The following is a 1,340-nucleotide window of genomic DNA, read 5'->3' as shown; positions in this document are numbered from 1 at the left end:
CCCCCCGCCAATACTGTGAGCTCCCCTGAACCTGCAAAATCCTCCCTGACCCCAATTTCCACACCCTCTGCCTGTATCCCCTGACCCATTCTGCAAACTCTGCTTGCCTCCCTAATCTCTCTGGGGACACTCCCTGCTCCGCTGAGACAGACTGTCAACCCTGCCTGCCCCCTGATCCAACTGTAGACTCCTCCCTAATCCAACCCCCCCAAAGCTTGCCTGCCTCCCCTTATTCACATCCCCCCCACACACACAGACTAGCTCCCTCATTCCAACTTACTCTAGGTCAGGTGGCCATTTTTAACTCAATCTAACCTCTCCCTAACTTCCCTGAATGTCTATATGTAAGCTTGATATTTCTCTACCAAACAGATCCCTCCAGTCATGACAGCCTGCCACTACCTTCTCTTCTCCCAGGGGTCTATAACTATTTTAGTCTTTTTTATCTTGGGGTTTTCACTGTAATAAAACACCTGTGTAACTCAGTCTGGCACCTAGAAAATAGCATCTTCCCAAGTAATGGTCCAACCCTTGTTACCTTCTCTCCCTTGAAGTTGATTACCTGCGGAATCTCATCTTTATCATTGTTTGCTACCCTTCTACAACTTCTCTTGGTTTAGCTCAATAAAGGCAGGCAGGAGCTTATAAAACGTATGTAACATCCATAAAAATAATACAGATATTGCCCATACTGCATGCACTTTCCTTATACTCAATACACTCAATCAATCCTTCCATTTTTAGATTCAAATTATGTCTTTTTTACATGGAGCCATAGTCCTTTTCAAAGAAGCAATTGTTAAGGAAAACAGGAACAAGCTATAACCAAAACTACTTTTGCTCTTTGTTCTCAGCTACTATTTCCATTTATAGATACCCAGACAAATATATTGTGATACAGACAACATAACTTCAAGTGTCATCACTTGGGATTATATCTTTTCCCAGCAGTTTGACTTTGGCCATATCTGAGCTTTATTTGTGGATAACGTGTTTTATGCTACAGTTTTCCTTCTGGTAGTTCCTTAAACCTTCTTTTAAACAATGATATTATGGATTAGCACCTTTATGCTTCGAGTTTGTAGGTTTCTACCCCAAACCACTGAAATGAAACCTGGCAGTTTGCTCGGCCCTGTATAATTAAACCAGAAATTAAACTGAGCACCCTCACCAAGTCCAATGTCCTTTCCCTGCCCAATCTGCTGCTCTGCTTTCTGCTCCCTGCCCTATCTGTCACTGTGTTACTACCCTCTCCCCAATCTGCCAGATGCACACATTTTGCTTTGAAACTGAATTCCTAGGCCTTAGACACAAGTTAGTCAGGAGGTTAACTTAAAATA

The sequence above is a fragment of the Gavialis gangeticus genome, unplaced genomic scaffold (assembly GCF_001723915.1).
Source record: "Gavialis gangeticus isolate Ggan-Ray unplaced genomic scaffold, GavGan_comp1, whole genome shotgun sequence".
Taxonomy (NCBI): domain Eukaryota; kingdom Metazoa; phylum Chordata; order Crocodylia; family Gavialidae; genus Gavialis; species Gavialis gangeticus.
This window is presented reverse-complemented; position numbering follows the sequence as displayed.